Consider the following 25,274-nt stretch of genomic DNA (forward strand, 5'->3'; position numbering starts at 1 on the left):
CAAATGAGACTTATTCAGATGAAAACAATTAGTAGTAAGAGACCGCTGGTCCAATTGTAAAAAGATATGGTATTTTTTCTTTTCTTGGTTGACTTTCTAGACCGAGTGTTCAAGTGGAAAAGACAACGATGTGGTGATGTTATTTCTGTCTGCTAGGTTTTTCTCAAAATCGGCTTAGAAATGGCTGTTATTAACATTTTAAAAAATATTGATTTTTTCCCCTGGCAACGTAAAACAAAATATTGAATTTAATATATCTTTGCTGAAGACATTTATTTTACTAGTCTATAGCGTATGTCTTAATTCCGGGGACTTGTTGAAGTTGACATGACTTTTTTATTGTTTTGAAGGCAACTAAAAATATAACAGAAGTATGTAAATGACGGGATCAATAAATACACAAAAACGGCTACTTCCGTGGTTTGCTATTTCGGAACCCTTAAATATCAAAATGTCTCCTTTTTCAATAAAATTGCTATCTTAAATTTCAAACTCTTTCAGGATGATGAAAGTTTGGATGATTGTTTTCATATTAAAGAAAAACATATGGTTAGGAATTCCTTCCCCTTTAAAACTCGTCAAAAAGACACTCGCTAAATATGTGATCTCTTTTGTTCAACTTTTGATTAAAGAATAGTTTGAAATTTAAATACCTGATACAACACATCTTGCGCATTTTCGGATTAGTTATATCGTACAAATTTTCTCCATGATCTATAAATAAGCCCCCGATTGTCAATGACAGCGGTTAGCAAAGGATGTTGTCACGTTGTCTGTGTGTGGATAGTGTAAAAAGAAACTGTAAAATCAAACAAAAAATTACATAAATATTGATCAGCTTGACTTTTTCTTGATTGTTCACATTATCTCTATTTGTTAAAACATAGCGTAACAGGGTATTTTTAGTTTATTTTTTTATAAAAGAAGATAAGCTTTAGGGACTATAAATTATTGAACTTCTTTAAATATTAAGCGGCTATATTATTTTAAATTCAGTTTCTCTCAACAAACGAGTTTATCTGTCAAACAAGTCAATAAGTCAATGCAGGAAGTTTGGCGATATGATAAAGTACAATCATGTAATGCATTGGCCGTCTAGCATTTTGTCTACATATGTATTATATGCAAACCAGAGGAGAACAGAGAGAGGTAAGGAATAAAAGAGAGATAGCCAGATATGCTTAGGTTTTCATGAAATGAAATACTCTGTCAGTTATATTTGTTAAGATACTGTATGATGAACTTTTATTGTGAAAATAAATTAATATTTAAACTTTTAGATTTGTGTTATTGCGTTATTCTACAAGAGTTAAAATAAAAAATGCTCACATAATTTCACAAAATGCTCTTTAGGTAGTACATTGTTGAGTTTAAAGCCATCGTGGCTTGTAAAAATACATAACTAGGGCGGGTCTAGTTTTTCCTTAAATGACCTATGGAGAACTGTTTAAACCTTTTTCTCAACTTTTCAAAGTAATTTGTCAAAAATGTTTTGTGATGACTCTACCAAAACTGTTCTCAGTTTGAGACGTAAAACTGTTGTGTGAACAATCTAGGATAGCCTCTGTCCTCTTGTTTGAGTAACCATTACGCTACACTGCACACAGGTGCAGCCATATAGAAGTTTATTAGTTTGACCGTTTTCTAGTTATATAAATCGAATAACGTCTGCAAAAATCAGGATTGCAATTTGTTTCTCTCCACGGGGAGCATAATATCAAACGTGGGTGTTAAATTGTAAAATAACGGATCGAGGGAAATTAAATAACGTGCAGCTAAACTTACATCTCCTTAGAGACGAAATCAATTTTATCCCTGACTTCATATGAAATTACGTAGCCAAGCAACGTGATTTTAATAAGGCAGATGTAGAGTTTAATATAACATTTCTATGATACAGACAGCAGTTGTTACCAACTGAAGACCTATCATTTATGATTGCACAGAATCTTCATGACCTGCATGACCAATTATATTATACGAAAATGCTGATTTTAAATCAGTTTAACTTCAGTTTGCTGTACTATGTGCGGTTAATTTTCATAAATATGTACCAATGTTTACGCCGTAAATATCTGAATTATTTCTCGATATGTCCATTGACGTACACTTGTAACTGGCGTTGAACATCTAAAAGTGAAAACAATGATGACAAGAGAAGTTACAAAACAGTGTTTGTAAACTATATTGATTTCATTACATAAACATAAAAAAGCAGTCAACAAAATCTGAGCCGCATCATGAGAAAATCAACGTAATGCATTTGCGACGAGCATGGATCCAGACCAGTCTGGTTGCTGTTCGCTAACGGTTTCTCTAATTGCAATAGGCTTTGAAAATGAACAGTACGGATCCTGACCAGACTGCGCGGATGCTTAAAAACAGCCTTACAGTTACTGATTTATAAATAACTTCATATTTTTTTTTAAAGTCACTTGTAGTGGAGACGTAGTTTACTAGCAATGATTAGAATGTAGACCATGGTTTATCTTCACAAATATTCATTTTTCCAAACAATTGCCAAAATACCGGACACATGTTTTAAGCTTCTGATATGCTAAAATGAATTCTATTGTTTTAGTTACAATTTTATCATGAACAGCCGTCAATGGCATTTTGGTACTGTATCATGTCATCACCTGTTACAACATGTAAATGTTCCTTTTGGAATATAGAATGGTCTGTTAAAGGCAAAGAAAATCTCTTATATAAGTGACCCCCCCCACCCCCAAATACCAGACTTTTTAATCCCCAATATACAAGATCCTGTCTGGTCCACTCTGATAAGGGTCCATAAAACCCCCGTAGACTTGACATGTAGCCTAATTATTGTCAGAGAATCATAAATTTTATTGCCTACAGATAAATTGGTTATTTCCTGTGTTTTGCATTTTATTGATTGAAGTGCTGTTTTTTTTGTTTTTTTTTTTTTTTTTTTTTTTCAGAATGTACACAAAATCATTTTAATTGATAATATACTAATTTTGATTGCTCAGTCATGTTTAATAATTTCCTGGCCAATTAAATTTATAACTCTTATAGCAAAGCAATTCTCACTCCTCAACAATAAAATAATTATTTAAAACTTAATATTTATTTAAAGAGAAATTACAAGTTTGTTTATTCAATGATTATGATCTTTTTATCAAAAGTAACAAAATAAAACCAGAAAAAAGATAATTGCTGGATTTTATTAGCAATTATTTAAAGAAGCGTTCAGTTACATTTTTAATAGATAAAAAAGGAATATGGACAGAAGGATTTTATATATTAAAATGCATAATTCCCCTTGTGTTGTCTAAATAATGTTTCTTTTATGTATAATAAATCCAGGAATAAAGACATATCATTGTTCAAAATACACATAATTTATTTTTTCTAAAAGCTATGTGCCTGAATGCATTTTTTATATTTTTGATAAAAAAAACTGCAATGATAAGATGTAATTGTTAGAAAACTTGATTTATTAAAAATATGATAAAAACACTGTTGTATCTTATCACTTTGTTTATTTAGCCCTAATTCAATCAAGCTTTCTAAACTCGTTATAAAGGTGAAAACTGATTTGCTATAAAGGTGAGAAATATCACCTGCAATTTATTTACTGCACAGTAGCTATACAGTAGCTTATTATGTTAAACAGAAGCAAGTCTATCAATCGTCCAGTCTTGTATATTGGCTCTTACCGCCAATATGCAGACCATAAGCCACATACCTTGCATACCAGAATCAGTGTCTTTAAGGAATCTCACAATCAAAGGACGATCATGTATGTTTCATTGAATTTGCAAAATAGTGTAAACGTAGTCTTAAGTATACTAACTTTGAGGTATCACCATTTAACAACTTTATCATGATATGTGGAAAAGACGTAGCTATTTTGACTCTAGGTATAGACTGATAATTTCCAGTTTCAATATCTGCCACTGGTTTCTCGTGAATACCGGCATTGTGTTAACCCTGTGTTGAGTTATACAGGGTATAAACTATTTTATGTCTTGGTTGTCATCACAACGTAATGCATTTGCGACGAGTATGGATCCAGACCAGTCTGGTCAGGATCCATGCTGTTCGCTAACTGTTTCTCAAATTGCAATAGGCTTTGAAAGCGAACAGCGGATGCGCAGGCTGGTCTGGATCCATGCTGGTCGCAAATACACTACGTTTGTTTTCTCCTGGTGCGGCTTATTTGTTTTGGAAAGTATTTGCTCCCTTCTAGAACTGTAGAAGATGTTAAATAAGCCAAGGATACCCTTTCTCTCTCCATACTATAATTATAATAGTGTAAATTATTTTCATCCAATGGGCAATGCTGACGTATATCTGCCTCATAGCTTATTTAAACCTGATTGATCAATTAATTCATTTTAATTATTTAGTAATTAAAAAGTAAGTCACTAGGACAAATAATATTAATGATTTATATATGGTCTATTAGATTATTATTCCGTAGACAATTGCATTATATAATTTATATAATGTTTTTTTTTCAGGGTATGTGAAAATGAAAACACTTTTAGATATATATCTAACATTACAACACTTTAAACTATTGTTTTTCCTCGATAGTCAATAATTTGCGCCATATATAAAGTCGTCACAATATTACATGCTAGAAGAGTTTTTATTAATTTGTCATAAATACATTTGTATACAAAAGTTCAATTTAAAAAGCAAGTAAAACATGCATGCGTTTGCTTCCATTCATTGAAATCTTGATATTTACAATAGATAAGCAAAAGCAAGACATTGTTTATCTATGTTAAGAAGGACAACTTATTGAAATATTACTTTCTGCCCAAGACATACAAATTAATCGTGTAATTTGTTTTTCCTTGTCGAAAGTGGATAAAAACAAATATTATATACCCTTCTCAAATGCGCTCATTTGATTGGTCGAAATGAGTGCATGCGCGGGTCTGCAGAAAGCAATACTGACCTGCAAAAGTGATAATGACTCTTGTGATATCACTTTTTCTTATATGTATGAAATATGGGCCAGTCAAATGAATGCATTTCAAAAGGGCATATAATATAACAATTATAGACTTATGTTTCGGTCAATATGTGTTTTTACGGACCTGTAAAAATGATATTGACCTCGGACGCAATCAAAAACAACAAATTTATTTGTTATATTTGTTTTATTGAAGAGACAAATATAACATGATTTAGGCCCACTAAATTATTTTGAAAATATGGCTTTATGCAACACTTTGAAATGTCCAATAGGGGTTAGTGTAGCATTGAAGGTTCCATGTGCACCGCCGTATGAACACATCTGCGGATGTCTCTAAATTGTTTTTTTTGTACTTTTAGCATGTGTAAATGTTGAGTTCTGCTCAACCCGGGGCTAGAGGGCGTGGACGGTAGCATGCATTTCCACTACCGTCCATGGACAGGCTCAATCAAAGTGAGCCTGCAACATTTTCGTTTTTGTTTTGTTGAGCGACCTGTGGAGTTTCCACTTTTTCTGTTTTATTATCACAGCAGCGTTGTTTGTGCCGTGTGGCGGCCGGAAAAAGCCTCCCCGTACATTTAATCAGGGCTGTTATATTTCGATCTTCTCAGATCGTTCAGCAACACTTTTATGTCGTGTTACTGGTACTGTTTAGTTTCTCAGCATGAACATTTCGGCCTGGGTGGTTCCAATACTCCCGCTTTCGTAGCTTTGGGTATTGTTTAATCACCCCTTGGATACGGTACCTGCTTTTTATGCCCCCGAAGGGAGGTATATAGTTTTTAAACCGTCTGTCTGTCGGTCTGTCAGTCTGTCGGTCTGTCCGCATTTTTCGTGTCCGGTCCATATCTTTGTCATCGATGGATGGATTTTCAAATAATTTGGCATGAATGTGTACCACAGTAAGACGACGTGTCGCGCGCAAGACCCAGGTCCGTAGCTCAAAGATCAAGGTCACACTTAGACATTAAAGGTTATTGCATTGATGGGCGTGTCCGGTCCATATCTTTGTCATCAATGGATGGATTTTCAAATAACTTGGCATGAATGTGTACCACAGTAAGACGACGTGTCGCGCGCAAGACCCAGGTCCGTAGCTCAAAGGTCAAGGTCACACTTAGACATTAAGGGATAGTGCATTGATGGGCGTGTCCGGTCCATATCTTTGTCATCGATGGATGGATTTTCAAATAACTTGGCATGAATGTGTACCACAGTAAGACGACGTGTCGCGCTCAAGACCCAGGTCCGTAGCTCAAAGGTCAAGGTCACACTTAGACATTAAGGGATAGTGCATTGATGGGCGTGTCCGGTCCATATCTTTGTCATCGATGGATGGATTTTCAAATAACTTGGCATGAATGTGTACCACAGTAAGATGACGTGTCATGCGCAAGACTCAGGTCCGTAGCTCAAAGGTCAAGGTCACACTTAGATGTTAAAGGTCTTTTTTCATGATAGTGCATTGATGGGCGTGTCCGGTCCATATCTTTGTCATTCATGCATGGATTTTAAAATAACTACGCATAAATGTGTGACACAGTAAGACGACGTGTCGCGTGCAAGACCCAGCTCCGTAGGTCAAAGGTCCTAAACTCGAACATCGACCATAACTATTCATTTAAAGTGCCATCGGGGGCATGTGTCATCCTATGGAGACAGCTCTTGTTAATTTTGTCTTTTGGCAGTTCCTGTGATATGCAGGCTCCATAACCTCAGATACCCTTTCTTAATTCCAGTTTGTTTAATTCTGCTCATTGTTTTCTCGTTTAGGGCAAACCCATTATTTTAACTGGGGACCATACGCCGCTTTTCATGGAATTACACACTAGTGTAGCATTGGATGTTCCATGTGCACCGCCGTATGAACACATCTGCGGATGTCTCTTAATTGTTTTTTTTTTGTACTTTTAGCATGTGTAAATGTTGAGTTCTGCTCAACCCAGGGCTAGAGGGCGTGGACGGTAGCATGCATTTCCACTACCGTCCATGAACAGGCTCAATCAAACCGAGCCTGCAACATTTTCGTTTTTGTTGTGTTGAGCGACCTGTGGAGTTTCCACTTTTTCTATTTTATTACCGAAATAGAACGGAAATTTCATGTACTATGAAAGTTTTCCTAAACCTAGAATAAGGCACACTCTTTGCTAAATTACTTGTTCCCATTGTTATACGTTTAAGACTTGTGCGATAGTCTCTACCCCAAAAAAGTTCTTGTTATTCGTATACTGTAACTTGCAACACTTCTCTTTCAATATCAGTAATCTCATGGGAAATTTATTCAGCTATAATATTCCAGAAACTTCCAAATCGGAAGTGAAAATTAGTTTAACCACTTAAAACAACTTTGAATCTCAAATTTAAATCTATAACACGTTTAGTTTTCATCACTGCAAGTGCTATAGAACCTTGGAGTCACACACTACGGCTTGTTAATCTGATTATCATTTGTTCCTGGAATTAGTATTAGGAGAAAACTTCAGATGAAATTCTGAAAATATGTCTCTTGTTGATTGCCGCATGACGAAAAGTTTCTACGCTTTCCTCAATAATATTGCTCAGTATTTGCGATCTGTTTGAACGTTTTAGATGACAGAAATAATTCTCCAAGAGAGCATGTTGCCTATTACGTTCTTCAAATTCTTCAGTCATATACAGGGCGTACGTTAACGTGGTTCGGCAAGCTGTAGTATTGTTACACATCAAAACTAATTCCGACCAAAATCAACAACACGTTGTGAATTATTTATTGTGCAAGAATGCAACTCCGCCTGTGTCCCTCTGAATTGAATTCAAACATTAAGAGACCAATACCTACGTAACTGAGCATGTCTAGCAGCATAACAGTCCATGAACACACCAGTTAGGGAATACAGCGGTCACACAACACAACACTGCAGCAACACGAAAGTCCAGCAACATGACAATTACGTTGACGCCATAAGCGCCGCCAGTCATGAAAATAACTTAATATTTCTACTCGCCGTTGAACAGTGATGTTCTCCTGACTGGATACCAACACTTTCCTTTCAAAGACAGAATAGTAACAATATAATTGTAAAGTAGTTATGTTCACCATATACGTTTGCATCGTGTACATTTTTGCGATCCAATATACTAGCAACTGTTACAAAACTAATGTTATGGCGGCTTCTTCTTATCTTTCTGTTTTCACTGACATATCGGGATACCACTAAACGCGTTTTCAGTGTGTGTAAATTCTTCTGTAAAAAGCGTGCAGGGTTCAAGTATGTGGCGACACTTTAGGACTATCTCAACAGCCACGTCCGGTAGCAACTTTAACAATTTCAAACATTAAATCTGAAAAATTCTTACACAGATGTAGTATTTATTTCATTAATAGACGCTTCTTTCATGTGTAACACAACGACAAACACTTGCGCCCGCATGAATATTACATCCGTCCATCGTGTATAAATAGTGTTAAAACACGGTTTTGCTATAAATTATTTCTTCATTTGAAATGAATATTGAAAGTTTGAAATATAATACATAAACGTCTGAAATGTACACTAAATTGCACCCTACCTCACTCAACACCTTTGCTAATTATTGTCATTATAATACTGATGTCTTTGTTGAACAGTATCCAATAGTAGATATAACTGTCGTACCAACAGTTCGTCATTTTTAAGCCACATATTTCCTGTTATTGCAGATTATAGTTTTTTTAAGATAATGTGTGTGTGTGTGTGTGTTCGGGTTTAACGTCTTTTTCAACAATTTTTCAGTCATATAAACGACGGTTTAAGATAATGTATCTCATTTTGTGATTTGTCGTTGAACAAAATCGTTGTTTGGAGTTCAGATGCGAAGGAATTATTTCACGAGGACGCATCTGAACGGTAAACAATGATACCGCTGGCGGTAAACTCGACATAGTTGTCACAATGGCGGCTCGGCGTATGTGCGTGCGTGTGTCCGTGCTTGCGTGCGTCCGTCATAGTTTGTCCGGGCTGTAACTTATCTAAGGACCAAGGGATTCTTAAACAACTTGGCACATACGTTTGCCTCAATGACACCATTTTCATGTGTCGCGTGCAAGAACCATATTGGTAGCTTAATGGTCAAGGTCATACTTTGAGGTCAAAGGTGAAAACTCGGTGTTGTTTTGCTTGTCCGGGCTGTAACGCAGTCATGTATTGAGAGATTCTTAAATACCTTGGCTAAAATGTTTGCCTCGATAAGATGATGTATAACGTGCAAAAACCAGATTGGTAGCATAAATGTGAAGGTCATACTTAGTTGTCAAAGGTTAAAAAGCTTGGTGCAGTTTTCTGTGTCCGCCTTGACTTGAAGGTTTCTTAAATAACTTGGCACAATTGTTCGCTTCAATGAGACAGTCTGTCAGGCATAAGTAGTTGAAAGGTCAAGGTCACACTTAGGAGTCAAAGGTCGAAAGTTGATGCAGTTTTGCTTGTCTGGGTTGTAACTTAGCCAAAGATGGAGATTTTCTAAAATAACTTAGCAGAAATGTTTGCCGCAACCGGTTCTGTCGCCGCCAAATAGTATCATAAATGTTAGTCCTTTTGACACGTGTTGCCTGTGGGCATCTAGTATTCAAGCACAAATCACTAGATGAGATATATTACATCGATTCTAACGCGTTAACAAAGATTTTTAAATACATCCTTGACATCAAACATTTGCCTGTTTTCTGTTGGTTTATTTTTCAGTGCGACGCTATGCCGATTGACGCTATGACATAATAATTGTGACGTCAGAAAAATGAATTGTTGTATAATAAAACACAATTTTCAACCTAATTTGTTTAATTGGAAAATGAATCAAGTTGTGTTAGAATACTTTTTATCACATGTTTGAGGTCGTGGGAATGAAATAACTGGTCTATAATAAATATATAGAAAGAAGAAATATTAATGTTTAAGCACGAAAATCTTACATGTGATACACAGAATATTACATTCATTGAATTTATTCAACTCGTTGAATAAAATTGATAAAATGGTCGGCAGAGTTTTGCTTGTCCGGGCTGTAACGCAGTCATGTATTGAGAGATTCTTATCATTTTATTCAACTCGTTTAATAAATTCCATATGAAAAGACACTCATGTAATATCTTCTATTTATTTGGTTTATAATTTTATCTTCTGGAGCACATTATAACTACGACTAAAAGGTACCTCGGTATAATCATTTAAATGGCCACCCATAATCTCGAATGGCATGTACTTTATTGTGATATATGGTTATACTCGCCTTGCAGTATTCTACTGAACTTAAATTGTATAACAGCACTCGTAACAGTATTTGACCTTTCTCATATATAATATGTAACTAAATATGAGCATCAGGTGGCATTTAGAGACTATTTATCAGGAGTGTTAATTGGATGCGACGGGTATTTTTTGTCTTTTTATTGGACGTAGAGTCTCACCGATACAAATTAAGTCATGTTGTGACCTTTTCTCGGACATAATCAGAGGAAGTAACTGACTAATGTTCCCCATTCTATATACCGACTCATATCGGTTTACAGTTACATATTAACAAAATGCAATCGTAAGCTACACGTTTTCAATTTCTGAAATATGTTCAAAATGTAATGGTCTTCATTTGTATTTGTCTTACAGCTTCTGTCGGTCGTTATCAGGCACTATGAGCAAACAGGTGAAAATACAGACCTAGCATCAAAATGGATGCAAAAATAAATTAATCTAGGGCGTAAATATATTTCTTGGCACTCATTTAATTAGAGCAAGGTTTTCTAGAGTACTTGTTAATTTTTTGTAGTTTTTCCTGTTGTTGTTGTTGTTTGATTCCATAGGTAAATGAAGATGTGTATTTTGTTCCCGGACGATTAGAGTCTTGAATTTTACCAGCTATTTATCTAGATCTACGACCACATGTCTCTTATAAAATCGCATACATACTTCGCCTCATTTTTTTATCCCCCCGCCAAAGGCGAAGGGGATATTAGAAATGTTCTCCGTCCGTGCGTGTGTGCGTGCGTGCGTGCGTCCGCAACGATCTTTGTCCGGAGGATAACTCCAAAAGTACTGGAGGGATTTTCTTCAAACTTCATACACTGATAGAACACAGTGGGAGGAAGTGCAGTGTGCAAGAACAATAACTCTACCTTGCCTATTTTTTGAGTTATTCCCCTTTATCATATTTTCTTAAAATATTTTGTCCGGAGCATAACTCCAAAAGTACTGGAGGGATTTTCTTCAAACTTCATACACTGATAGAACACATTGGGAGGAAGTGCAGTGTGCAAGAACAATAACTCTACCTTGCCTATTGTTTGAGTTATTCCCCTTTATCATATTTTCTTTAAAAAAATTGTCCGGAGCATATCTTCTTCATGCATGGAGGGATTTTGATATAGCTTGGCACAAATGTTTACCACCACGAGGCGGAGTGTCATGCGCAAGAACTAGGTCGAAGGTCAAGGTCACACAGAGGTCAAAGGATACAAGAATAAAAACCTTTTCCGGAGCGTTTCTTCTTCATGCATAGAGGGATTTTGATATAACTTGGCACAAATGTTCACCAACACGAGACAGAGTGTCATGCGCAAGATCCAGGTCACTAGGCCTAAGGTCAAGGTCACACTTAGAGGTCAAAGGTCAGATACAAGAATGACTTTGTCCGAAGCATTTCTTCTTTATGCATGGAGGGATTTTGATGTAACTTGGCACAATTATACACCATCATGAGACGAAGTGTCATGTGCAGTTCCCTTCTTTAGAATTACTTTCCTTTATTGTTACTTTAAATAGCTTTTATTGTAACTTTTTCATTACTAGTTGTAGGGAAAAATCGAGACCACTTTTCTGTAGTACAACAAGCGTGCTAAATCCAATTTTGAGGTGTATTTTGACCAATCTCTACCTGATAAAGATTCTTGTGTGGACTTGCAATTTTTTTTTTTTTTTTAAAGATTAACTTCCCTTAGTTGTTACTATAAATAACTTATATTGTAACATTTTTATAATTGACCCTAGGGAAAAAACAAGACCACTTTTCTGTGGTACAACATAGATGTTTCTCTCCAATTTTAGGTGTATTTTATTATATATAAGGTATCTCTACCTGGTAAGGAGTTTTTTTGTGGACTTTAAAAAACAAAAGACTTACAATGATTACTAAACAACCACAAAATTAACATTCCATTTGCAAATACAGCTGCTAGAGTAAAGAAATTCGCTTTGACGGGCATATATTGTGACATTCTGTCACTCTTGTTCCTTGTTAGCTTTCCATTCCTTCTTTTTACAGTAGCCATATAGAAAAACATCATAGCTATACTGTTCATGAAAATTAATAAAATTTAGCAGTAAACCACCTCACTACTGACTTATTCTTTCTTCCACATGTTAAAACCCCTGATGCGGACCACAACTAAACGGTTCTTCAAAGCTTTCCCCAAAATTAATACTTTCAGACACTAACTTCCCAGGAACTTTAGCCTTCAATTATAATATGCTCGGCGGGGGGATTAGCCGTGTGTAACATGGCTCTTGTTTCTCATGTAAGTGATTGACCTATCTTTGCCAAAACAAAATATTGTATTTCCCAATGGAAATTGACAAAATGTTTACTCTATACATAAACATTAAATGATTTTCCGAGAAAAGGAACTACAGAATACAAAAAAGAAAAGCTTACAATATCTACGTTGATCAGATTTCACGGAAAGAGATCCGTTATATGTTTTGAGGTGCAGATTGAACGTAATATTAATTGCATTTGCATGTAGAATGTATCAAAAGATGCATTTGTCGACATTAGAAATCCGAAGGGATTTCAGGACAATTGCAGAATGCAAGAGTGGGCCAGGCATTATATACTTTTGTAGAATTCTACAATTTTAATCGTTTAAATTATTCTGTAATTATGTCCTTTCCAGAATTTATCTTGCTAAATAGAATTGAGCCGCACCATGAGAAAACCAACATAGTGCATTTGCGACCAGCATGGATCCAGACCAGCCTATTGCAATTAGAGAAACAGTTAGCGAACAACATGGGTCCTGACCAGACTGCGCGGATGCGCAGGCTTGTCTGGATCCATGCTGGTCGCAAATGCACTATGTTGGTTTTCTCATGGTGCGGCTCAATTTACTTTTGTTCGTGTCGCTGGACTTGTTCAAGTGCGGATATAGCAAAACTTTTGGGCAAAGTGTTGCCATTATATGTGACTAGTATCTCATATAAACCATACAATTATAATTTGGCTAATAAAGAGAAATCAATCCTGACAGCTTCCCCATGGCAAACAATTAACTTGCTACAAGTATCAATACGAGAATACGCAATGAAAAATGGTACTGATTTATAGACACGGCGCCAGATTGTCCTTTCTTAAACATATGAATTTTTCTTTCACGTATCCAGTTAAGGCTGTTCGGCGCATTTTTTTGCTGTTATTGCCGTTAATGGAAACATTATCCGTGTCTGCAGCATTCAAGGTTTAGACATCAATGTTTATACAATCTGACTAAAACAGTACATCACCTGTTACGCTACGCATAGGATCTGACAACGAGCTATTGATGGCCTCGTTCTGACAACCCTTCCGCTAGCCAATCAAAAGCTAACTTACAACATTCTGCAAGCTTTAAAAAGCGTTGGTTTTTGATATCTACAATTTTTATGTCGAAAGATGTCAGATAGCCAGTTAGCTCAGTCGGTAGGGCACTTGCTCTGTAACTGAGAGGTCCCGGGTTCGAGCCCTGGATTAACTGCAAATTTTTCTTACGCTTTGACATTCGAACAAGTTGTCTGATTGGTTCAAACGAAAATAGATTTGCGAAAATAAAAATAGCAATATTGGAAATCCAAAATATACAGAAGACGAATGTGAATGGGTCGTTCTCAGATCTTCGTTTAGAAGATCAAGTACTTTAGTCAGATTGATGTTTATATAACTGTAGGTGGCGATAACGATGTGCAAAACATTTGAGCGAGGTCTATATATAAAAGGCCAAGGTCACAGCAAGATCAAAATTGCTTGTCACATTTTGTGTAGAGCATAACTTAATTGCAATTCTTTGCAGATGAGAGCATGAACGTGGCCGCTAGGTCAGAGGTCATGGTGACAGAATGTGTTAAAATTTCAAATCTGTCCTTTGTATTTTATGTCCGGAGAACAACTTTAAAACTATTCAAGATACTTAAAACTAACTAAATATAGGTGGGTTGTGATGAGACGATTTGAGAAATGCAACAAAAGGTGCAACTCCTCTTTCCGCCCTCTACATGTATTGACCTAGCCCCACCATCGCTTTTCCCCCCCCCCCCCCCCCCCCCCCCACGTCAGAAAATACACACACCAAAACATTTAAAATTTTACTTTTTAGCGTCCTGGTAACTGTTAGATATATAGTTCAAGTTTCTACCAAACAATTGTTGGTAGAATATTGTTTGTAAATACATTTTATTTTGAGGGTTTTATGTCAATGTCCACATTGCTTTTGAATATTAGTGCCCCGTGTAAATAAATCTTAAGTTCTTGGATTTTATATTGACATTTATTTCAGGTAAGCTGTTTGCTTTAATAAAATATGTTGTTGCTTAAAGTTTGTTACTGGTTTGTATTTCCAGGTACGCGTTGCTAGCAACAAGAGAAACCAACAAGTTCATAACACAGACTGAAACTGTGCTATTTTCACAGAGTTAAGGATCATAAAGGTACCGTATTAGCAGATTCCATGCAACAAATAGCAAATTGTTCTCTAAGTATTACCTTTATTTTTTGACGTTATCTGTTACAAGTTTTGCTTGAAAGAAAGTTTGATTTTTATTCTTCTTCACACAATGTGTTACTAATAATATCCACATGGCCTTTACAATATTAACCAAATTTTAAACTTATATCTGTTAAGAAGATAAATGCTTTTAATTATAATGATAATATTCATTTATTACCTCCAGTTATGAAGAGCAAACACAGAAATAAAAAATACATATTTTCATTTAGACCCTATTAGTACATTTACAGAGAGATATCCTATACTAACAAAACAAGAAGAACAAAAAAGCCCAATTAAAATTGAAATATTAAGATATAACCTTATATAGCATGTAAACAGCTTTATTTGCAGTCATATTGGAAGTCAATACTGAACATTTACTATTCTACACAAAGTGTTGAAATTTAGTTAGTCATATGAAGAATAATAATTCAGTATTCACATTTACATTTAGAAGTTTGTAAGGAAATTATTCACTCTGGGAAACATTAATTTACATTTAGAAGTTTTGAATTATTATATTTTTGGGAAAAAAGGTAGATATGGCAGCATGATTAAACAGTGATCGTAAATATCCAAACTTCAGGAAAAAGTTTATCTTAAAGTTTTATGTTTCGTTCTGAAACATTTGATGTGGTTACTCATACGTTTGTCCCTTTCATAACAGGTACATGAGGGTACCCAGTTAGAATTAACAGCCATCCGCCAGCCTGTGGAATGGCTTCCACACATGGACGTAATATATGACCCTTAACGGGTTTCGATACACAACGGTCACGGGAATGTGGTTTGAACTCTTAATCCGTTGTCCTGATATTGTAGTATCACACCTTAAATGATCAGTAACTTGACAGCAAAGACAAATAGACCTGTTTTATTTTTAGACACAATTATAGGTCGTATGGTTACTTTCCAGCTTCTGACGGTGGAATAAATACCCTTTGTGCTCCTTCTTGTATAATTTCAGGCACGGGCGGTAGACAAAAACTGCTAAGCCCTCGTGAAACTATTCCGAAAGCGTATAACCTCATCGTATTGTTTTGATATGTTGAAATATGGTTCTGCTATATACTATTTCTTAAATGAAGCTGAATAAATCACAGAAGGATCACTTCAATACATTATTACATTAAAGTGACGTTATTGAAGTCACGTAGCCGCGTAAAATGTACAGCTTTTATGTGGAAAGTACGTGATTATAAAGCATTTTTGTTGAGCTACCTTCATTGGTTATTAGGTATTTTATATATTAACAATTATGTTCTATTGTCCAGATTTCAATAGAAAATTGCGGTGTCGTGAACAAAACCAGTAATACTATGGGAACAAAACACTAGACCTATATATATCTAACTTTTGAATTCAAAGGCGTTGCTTATATGGCATATTTAAGGAATTGTGTATCAAAATGGTCAATGAGAATAATGATTGAGAATTAGATATTGGTAAAAATACGAGAAGAATGTAAATTTTCTGCATTATTTAACGGTTAACTGCCTTCTGCACAATAGTTTTGGTTTTTAAAAGAATGTCCTGTTTAAAAATCGTATATCAATAAATGTGTACCTTTAGTCATTTTCAGAGTAGTCACATTTTATGGATTTTTTTGGGAGAAATTATTTAAAATGTGTGGGTTAGTCCCTTCAGTGTGCAAACAGCAGTATATAATTATGTACTTTTACATGATTACAGAATAGCAGACTGTTCTGTCAACTACAATGCATAGAATAAAACGTCCACTTGACAAAAACAATTATTGTGTATATTTGATAACTGCAAATTCAAGTGTTTTAATACTATACTTTAATGATTATAAAATCTGATGTATAGTAAATAATAATTCCATGATCATCATGACCCTGTTTTACCAATGTTACTGTATAATACAGTTCCTCTTAGGTAGATTCTTTTTGGATGGAAACTCCAGAGAACGTATTAAATATTGCGTATGTGAGTGACTGATACCATTAAACTGTCAAACAGTGATGAAACAATGAAATAAACATAAAGTAAATCAATACATTATGAACGCATGGCGAAACCAGTTATTAGTTCAGACCCGAATTTTTAAATGAACACGCCTCGTTAAATATTCATCGTACTATGTAAAACGCAATTATGCTTGTAAAGAATTTTTGGATGAAATCACAACTAACCATATACACCTTTATTCGAGGTATTGCAAAATTAGAAACACCGAATTATGACCCGAAAATTATGTTCCGACAGACACAATACAAAAACAATGCGTGTATAGCGTCTAACTAGAAAGGCCTTAATTCTATGCATGCGCTGTGCTTCAAAACAGCCAGGTCGTAAGCCATCTATATGCCTACCCAACAATTTTAACAGTGCTTACAGTTAATTAGTACTGAATAATGATCCGTCCAGGAAAGACTCAGTCACGCCTAAATTTCTTCAACCATTGCCACATTTCATTTATCAAATCGCTCACATATTTTCCATTCTTTTTTTTTCTGTAAGCGATTGACCCACCTCTGCTTGCAAAAGCGAAATTCTGCAAATCCCAGTGGAAATTGAGAACAGGTTTACATTACACATAGAAAATGACTTTGCGGAAACATGAACAGGACATAAATCACCAATTTATGCATTGATACAAAGATTCAACCGACCAGATTTCGGAATGACACGGGTCAGAGGTGAAAATAGAATGTTGGAAACAAAATTCTTATTAATTGTCTTCGATAGCTTTTAACAATATGCAACTTTCATTCAGCTGAAATGTATAAATTAGTACATTTGTCGACAGCATAAATATAAATATGCTTTTTTGTCTAGAATGCAAAACTGGGTTACTTGCGGTTTTTACTTTTGTCGAGATCTACTAGTTTTATCGTTTAATTGCCTTACTACAACAATGTTTTATTCATAAACATAATTTGTGTTTGACCTTGTCACCATGCTCTTCCGATTGTAATCATAATAAAACTTACTTTAGCTCAGTTGATAGAGTATCAACTATAGAAATGCTTAAATAGCGCGCCTAACCCAGATAAAGACGCCATTCAGCTATAATTTGCCTAAGAAAGAACAATCAATCCTGGCAGCTTCCCCATGGCAAACACTTGACTTACCACAAATATCAATAAGCGGATACACAATGACAAATAATGTGACTGATTTATAAATAGACTGCCAGACAATCCTTTCCTTACATGAATGAATTGTTTCTATGGTTGTGTGAAGATGAGAGAATTTGAATCTTTTGTTTCTGTAAAGAAAAGAGAAACATTTTGCTTTTAAGGTAGTCATCGGCAATTTACGTATGTTTTTTAGCATTTAGCTCGTTTGATAAATTCCAAATAAAAATACACTCATGTAATATCTTCTGTTTATTTGGTTTATAATTTCATCTTCTTGAACACATTATAACTACGACTGAAATGTACCTCGGTATAATCATTTAAATGCCCATCCATACTCTCGCATGGCATGCACTTTATTGTGGTATATAGTTATACTCACCTTGCAGTATTCTACTGAACTTAGATTGTATAACAGCACTCGTTACAGTATTGGACCTTTCTCATATATAATATGTAACTAAATATGAGCATCAGGTGGTGTTTAGAGACTTTTTATCAGGAGTGTTAATTGGATGCGGCGGGTATTTTTGTCTTTTTATTAAACGTAGAGTCTCACCGATACAAATCAAGTCATGCGGTGACCTTTTCAGTTTTTGATGGTTGTGGCAGATCCCAGGTGCCCTTCTTGACAGTGTTTCAGACACGCGTGGGCGCCTGGGTACAACCACCAACCACTGAACTAGATTACTTCCTCACCTAAAGAATGAGGGACATTAGCTATTAACTTCTCTTGAAAAATTGTATGACAAAGCGCAAGGATAACCAAATGTAACATCGGTCCCTTTCAATTGGATTCCTCTGAATTTTTCGTTATAACATTTGTCCAAGATGTTGCGATTGGTCAAAATAAATATGCTTTTCATGTGTAAGTTTCTAAATAAAAATGATTAATCAAACCTAAATTTAGCAGAGAGCCACTAAAAGAAAACCTGTCCTTAATCATTTTCCAATCCAATGAAATTTAGTATAGATATTGCTTTTGAAAATTACAAAGAAGTCAACGATAAAAACAGAGAAAGGACCAATCTACTTCTTGGACATAATCAGGGGAAGTAACTGACTAATGTTCCCCATTCTATATACCGACGCATATCGGTTTACAGTAACATAATAACAAAATGCAATCGTAAGCTACATGTTTTCAATTTCTGAAATATGTTCAAAATGTAATGGTCTTCATTTGTATTTGTCTTACAACTTCTGTCGGTCGTTATCGGGCACTATGAGCAAACAGGTGAAAATACAGACCTAGCATTGAATAACGCTATATTGACGGACTGTGTCAGTTGGTAGATGAGATAATAAAGGGAACACGAGATATTCAGTAATGCATCAAAATGGATGCAAAATAAATTAATCCAGGGCGTAAATATATTTCTTGGCACTCATTTAATTAGAGCAAGGTTTTCTAGTGTACTTGTTAATTTTTTGTAGTTGTTCCTGTTGTTGTTGCTGTTTGATTCCATAGGTAAATGAAGATGTATATTTTGTTCCCCGACGATTAGAGTCTTGAATTTTACCAGCTATTTATTTAACAGAAAAAATGTGGATGTAAATAAAAAAAAAGGATATGTTGGATCCGAGCAAGGCGTGGGTTAGTACGTGTAAATTATTACAGCCCAGGTGCCCGCTCGTGATGAAATAGTGCACGGAGGGGTACCTGGGGTCTTCCTCCACCATTAAAGCTGGAAAGTCGCCATATGACCTAAAATTGTGTCGGTGCGACGTTAAACCCAACAAAAAAAGTAAATAAAAAATAAAAAAGTATTACAACCTGCGCTGATATGGATGATCATCATGCTCTGTCGAACAAAAATAAGATATTTGAAAACTTATACTCTAAAAAATAGATGTTACATTTTGGCAGTATAGTGTAATTTATGCATTTATATCATATATTTGTATATTGAAAAATTAGATAATATCAAATGCATTTTGGACGTGTCTAAATTTCTCTTCGTTCATTTTCTCTATTTCTCTATTTATCTCTTTAAGTGGCATTCTGATAGATGCTTGTCTGTCCCTCTAATTTGTCTCACATTTCAGACTGATTGACGAATATGGCATTTAGACCTATGTCATTTCCCTAATCGTTAGATGCCGAGCTGATTTGCATAATAACTAACTTTGTCACAAGGCGGAGTGGCATTACATATTTCTCCATTATTGTCACATTATATTACTAAGCTGCAAGATTCTCATTTGCCTTTTAACTTCTTTGTATTTTGACATTATACCTACGTGCCTACAATGTAAGCTGGTAAATCATACTAGAAGCATTTAGTTGATATATTCTTATATCGTATGCTGTGTCACTCGAATGAATATGCACTATAAGAGTAAAAAATCAAAAGTTCAGAAAACATTTCCGCGAAATACAAACAACATTCCTGACATAGACATGGGATGTCCTATATCTTGTTTTAATCTTTATATTTTCAACAATATTACGGTTAGCGGTCAGTGCGCAATACTCCAGTTTTCTGCATGTTTTATTAGACGTATGCGTAGGGCTGACTTCCAAACAACTGCTTTGTCTTAAAAAGCCAGGTTATAAGCTGTGTTTAACTGTCACCGATCTTTTAAAAGTAGTGGTGAATAGTGACCCGCCCAACAGCGAACAAGTGATGTTTTTCCGCCTAAATTTCTAGATTTTCTAACACATGTCTCTTATAAAATCGCATACATACTTCTTCTCATTTTTTCTTCATGTAAGTGAATGACCTATCTTTGCCAAAGCGATAATTGTATTTCCCAATGGAAATTGAGAAAATGTTTTCACTATACATAAACATTAAATGATTTTCCTGGAAAAGGAACTACAAAATACAAAAGACAAAAGCTTACAATGTCTACGTTGACCATATTTCAAGGAAAGTGATATATATATATATATATATATATATATATATATATATATAGTGTTATATGTTTTGAGGTGCAGATCGAACGTAATATTAACTGTCTTTGCATGTAGAATGTATCAAATGTTGCATGACAATTGCAGAATGCAAGAGAGGGCCAGGCATTAGATACTTTTGTAGAATTCTACAATTTTAATCGTTTAAATTATTCTGTAATTATGTCTTTTCCAGAATGTTTCTTCATAAATAGAATTTACATTTGTCCGCGTCGCTGGACTTGTTCAAGTGCGGATATAGAAAAACTTCTGGGCAGAGTGTTGCCATTATATGTGACTAGTATCTGATATAAACCGTACAATTATAATTTGGCTAATAAAGAGAAATCAGTCTTGACAGCTTCCCCATGGCAAACAATTAACTTGCCACAAATATCAATACGAGAATACGCAATGACAAATGGTACTGATTTATAAACAAGGCGCCAGACTATCCTTTCTTAAACAAGAGCACCGCCTTGCGGGTGCTGACGCTCATCTGATTTTTTTTGTATAATAGAAATATTGTCCTACCCATGATTTTCTAAGTCTAAAAAGGGCCATCATTCTTGCAAAAAGCAGGATAGAGTTATGTTTCTTGATGTACAGTGTCCACTTATGATGGTGAAAAACTGTTGCAAGTTTTAAAGCAATAGCTTTGATAGTTTATGAGAAAAGTTGACTTAAACATAATACTCAACCAAGAAAATGATTTTCTAAGTCCAAAAGGGGCAATAATTATTGCAAAAAGCAGGATGGAGTTATGTTGCTTGCTGTACAGGGTCAGCTTATGATGGTGAACAAGTGTTGCAAGTTTCAAAGCAATAGCTTTGATAGTTTAAGAGAAAAAGTTGACCTAAACATAAAACTTAACCAAGAAATCTGATATTTTCTAAGAACAAAAGGGGCCATCATTCTTGCAAAAAGCAGGATGGAGTTATGTTTCTTGCTGTACAGGGTCAGCTTATGATGGTGAACAAGTGTTGCAAGTTTTAAAGCAATAGCTTTGATAGTTTAGGATAAAAGCTGACCTAAACATAACACTTAACCAAGAAAACTGATTTTCTAAGTCCAAAAGGGGCAATAATTCTTGCAAAAAGCAAGATGGAGTTATGTTTCTTGATGTACAGGGTCTGCTTATGATGGTGAACAAGTATTCCAAGTTTCAAAGCAATAGCTTTGATAGTTTAGGAGAAAAGTTGACCTAAACATAAAACTTAACCAAGAAATCTGATATTTTCTAAGTACAAAAGGGGCCATAAATCTTGCAAAAAGCAAGATGGAGTTATGTTACTTGCTATACAGGGTCAGCTTATGATGGTGAACAAGTATTCCAAGTTTCAAAGCAATAGCTTTGATAGTTTAGGAGAAAAGCTGACCTAAACATAAAACTTAACCAGGCAACGCCGACGCCGACGCCGACGCCGACAACCGCTCAAGTGATGACAATAACTCATCATTTTTTTTCAAAAAATCAGATGAGCTAAAAATGAATTTTTCTTTCACGTATTCAGTTAAGGCTGTTTGACGCATTTTTGTGCTGTTATTGCCGTTAATGGAAACAAATTATCCGTGTCTGCAGCATTCAAGGTTTAGACAACAATCTTAGTATAACTGTAGGTAGCGAGGAACGATGTGCAAAGCATTTGAGCGAGGTCTATATGTAAAAGGCCAAGGTCACAGCAAGATCAAAATTGCTTGTCACATTTTGTGTAGAGCATAATTTAATTGCAATTCTTTGCAGATGAGAGCATGAACGTGGCCGCTAGGTCAAAGGTCATGTTGACAGAATGAGTTAAATTTCAAATCGGTCCTTTGTATTTTATGTCCGGAGAACATCTTAAAAACTATTCAAGATTCTTAAAACTAACTTGATATAGGTGGGTTTGGATGAGACGATTGGAGGAGTGCAACAAAAGGTGCAACTCCTCTTTCCGCCGTCAACATGCATTAACCTAGCCCCACCATCGCTTTTCAACCCCCCACCCCCCCCCCCCCAAAAAAAACCCTCTCGAAAATACACACACCAAAACATTTCAAATTTTCCTTCTTAGCGTCCTGGTAACAGTTAGATTATACCAAACAATTGTTGCCAGAATATTGTATGTAAATACAATTTATTTTGAGTGTTTTATGTCAATGTCGACATTGTTTTTTGGATATTAGTGTTCCATGTAATTTAAAATATATCTTCAGTTCTTGGATTTTATATTGACATTTATTTCAGGCAAGCAGTTTACTTTAATAAAATATGTTATTGCTTAAAGTTTTTGCTGGTTTGTATTTCCAGGTATGCATTGTTGGCAACAGGAGAAACCAACAAGTTCTTAACACAGACTGAAATTGTGCTATTTTCACAGAGTTTAGGATCATAAAGGTACTGTATTAGCAGATTCCATACAACAAATAGCATATTGTTCTCTAATTATTACCTTTATTTTTTGACGTTATCTGTTACAAGTTTTTCTTGAAATAAAGTTTGATTTTTTTTCTTCACACAATGTGTTACTAATAATATCCACAGTCCCTTTACAATATTGACCAAATTTTAAACCTAAACCTGTTAAAAAGATAAATGCTTTTTATTATAATCATAATATATTCATTTATTACCTTCAGTTATGAAGAGCAAACACAGAAATAAAAAACAATCATATTTTCATTTAGACCATATAATTACATTTACAGAGAGATATCATATACTTACAAAACAAGAAGAACAAAAAAGCCAAATTAAAATTGAATTATTAAGATATAACCTTACATAGCATGTTAACAGCTTTATTTGCAGTCATATTGGAAATCATTTTTAAATGCAAAATACTGAACATTGACTATCCTATACAAATTGTTGAAATTTAGTAAGTCATATGAAGAATAATAATTCAGTATATTTCAAAGTTTATGTATACATGCATTATTCTTAACACTCTGAGCTAAGGCATTTTCTATAGCATTTGCTAAGTTGCCATTATAGACGCCATTTTGATATATCACCGTGGAAACAAAATCTTAAAACCCATGAAAGGTACATTTTGCCGCTGTATTATGCTAGTTTATATATTACTATATAGCAATTAATATTGGTTGTCATTTAAGTCAATATATTACAATAACGATCATACCCGTAGTATTATAAAATGTTTATCACCGAATAGCTGTTACCTGACATATCTATCTATTCGGTTGAATCACGATTTGGGCAATAAATATAATATGAAACAATGATCGTATATTCACGTGTATCGCAATGACGTTCCTGTTTCTCACCATGCCGGACATCGCTAGTCTGCTGTTAAATGGAATTAAAATCAAAATACATGAGAACTTACTAGTAAGAAAACAGTCTACAAGTGTATGCACAATAAATGAATTCGTTTTTGTTGTGATATTTGCAAAGTTTGCATCAATTATCGTTTGCCGAAGAAGAATAGCAGATAAATCTGACGGGCACAAACTATGTAGGGATACGTCACACAAGGCAACTTTAGCGAAGTATCCGATCTCGTAGTATTTTGTAAAGCAAGAAGTTCTTTTTTTTTCGTAGCTTTCTTTGACATTTTCTCAGCAAGCTGTCAATAGATGAATCCAAAATATTGAATTAGGAATGGTCATTAACTACTTGTCTCAAAGGCGAAGCGGTAACTCCATATTTAATCACGTGATTAACGTTCGTTAACATACTTTGAAACCAGAAGACTGCACATATAACAAATGCCGGTGGTAGCAACCACATAAGAACTCTGGAAATAATGCATTTCGGGCAACATCAGTTTACATTTAAAAGTTTGTAAGGCAATTATTCATTTTGGGAAACATTAATTTACATTAAGAAGTTTTGAATTATTATAGTTTTTGAAGAAAGGTAGATATGGCTTCATGATTAAACAGTGATCGTAAATACCCAAACTTCAGGAAATAGTTTGTCTTAAAGTTTTATGTTTTGTTCTGAAACATTTGATGTTGTTACTCGTACGTTTATCCCTTTCATAACAACCACATGCAAGTACACATTTAGAATTAACTGCCTTCCACCAGCCTACATATGAACGTTATATATAACGTTTGACGGGTTTCGAGTACACAACGGTGATGGGAATGTGATTTGAACCATAGATTGTTCTGAGATTGTGCCATTCACCTTAAATTAATAATAACTTGATAATCATTACAGACCTATTTATTTTTTAAGTTACATAGACAAAATTATAGGTCGTATGTTTACTTTCCTGCTTCTGGCGGTGGAATAAATTCCCTTTCTGCCCCTTCTTGTATAATTTCAGGCACGGGCGGAAGACATTATTCCGAAAGCGTATAACCTCATCGTATTGTTCCGATATGTTAAAATATGGTTCTGCTATATATTATTTCTTAAATGAAGCTGAATAAGTCACATTACTTCAAAACATTATTGCGTTAAAGTGACGTAATTGAAGTCACGCAGCCGCGCAAAAGTTACAGCTTTTATGTGGAAAGTACGTGGTTTTAAAGCATTTTATTTTTGTTGAGCTAACTTTGAACGGCCGTTATTTGCCGAAATTTGCTCATGAATCTTCCATTTTT

At 34.9% G+C, this 25,274-nt stretch overlaps 1 protein-coding gene across 2 annotated transcripts in view; it reads left to right on the forward strand.

The window, feature by feature from the left end:
- LOC123566304 (small conductance calcium-activated potassium channel protein 1-like) overlaps positions 1-25,274 on the forward strand; it is a 275,631-nt gene that overhangs the window by 114,191 nt on the left and 136,166 nt on the right. For both annotated transcript variants that reach the window (XM_053550018.1, XM_045360264.2), the window contains exons 2-3: positions 14,554-14,640; positions 23,002-23,088. The gene's annotated coding sequence lies outside the window, so the exon portion shown is untranslated. The remainder of the gene's footprint in view (positions 1-14,553; positions 14,641-23,001; positions 23,089-25,274) is intronic.

Source organism: Mercenaria mercenaria, chromosome 8, assembly GCF_021730395.1.
Source record: "Mercenaria mercenaria strain notata chromosome 8, MADL_Memer_1, whole genome shotgun sequence".
Classification (NCBI taxonomy): domain Eukaryota; kingdom Metazoa; phylum Mollusca; class Bivalvia; order Venerida; family Veneridae; genus Mercenaria; species Mercenaria mercenaria.